A 1,219-nucleotide genomic window follows, 5' to 3' on the forward strand; every position below is an offset into this window, starting at 1 on the left:
CACACACACACACACACACACACACACACACACACACACACACACACACACACACACTCACACACATGTATGTAGATGATGTTTCGGGGCGGGGAGGAAAATAGCGACAGTAGTGGTTTGCACTGTATTGAAATTTGTTCATTATTGTGCAATGGCATCTCAAAGAAATATTCTTAGAGATATCATCATTCCTAATGCCTCTACTCCACGTCGCCATAACCATCTTCCATCCTTCCCCCACCAAAACAACAACCACCAGCCTCACCACCGTTCTCTGATTATCTCGTATCTGTCTTTGCTTTTATAAGCTGGCCATATCAGTGTTGCTAAGTAACACGAATTTATTTTATATTCGTATTTGAAGACAAAACACTATTTTCAATATAACCTACTTGAAATAACAAACTTCACGTCAAAAGAGGTAATAATATATTAGAATTTCAACTTTACTCTTCAACGCAATCGGCCATCGTTGCCGAAAGCATATTTGCGCATGAGCAGTTCATTACGAGGGAGTCATTTTTCTCTCTGACCTTACTTTTCTCTCTCTAATCGATTCACGAGACTGGGATATATCTTATAACACCAACACACTGCACACATTCACCACAAAGATATGAGTAAGATTCTCCCGTCATGCATTGCGACTGGTCATCCGATGTCGTCTGCAACACGCACAATCTTTGTTACAGTGCGGTCGCCATTTTTGTGATTGTGTGTTTGTGAGTGTGTGTGTGGATGTGTGTGTGTGTGTGTGTGTGTATTTCTGTGTGTGTATATATAATCATATATACATACATATATATATATATATATCATATATATGCGTGTATGTAAAATAAATATATATTAATTACACGCGCACGTACCCACATATATTATGCGTATGTATATCTTTATATCTCCGTAGACACATACATATATATATATATATATATAAAATTTATATGTATATATGCATGTATGTATGTATGTGCATGCAACATTTACAAACCTATTGAAAGTCGTACACGAAACATCAATCTCTCCCGTTCCATATGAAACAAGTTAACGCGTGAGCAATGATTGTTGAAGGGAAAAATAATTAAACCCGAATATTCGTGAATTCGCTGATGAGAGGAAAAGGTCGAAAATCGCAGCAAACGGATGGAAAATTTCCTCTGGCATTTTTTCTATCTATTATATATATATATATGTATATATATATTATATTTTCTAT

Source organism: Octopus bimaculoides, chromosome 19 (genome assembly GCF_001194135.2).
Source record: "Octopus bimaculoides isolate UCB-OBI-ISO-001 chromosome 19, ASM119413v2, whole genome shotgun sequence".
NCBI classification, from domain to species: Eukaryota; Metazoa; Mollusca; class Cephalopoda; order Octopoda; family Octopodidae; genus Octopus; species Octopus bimaculoides.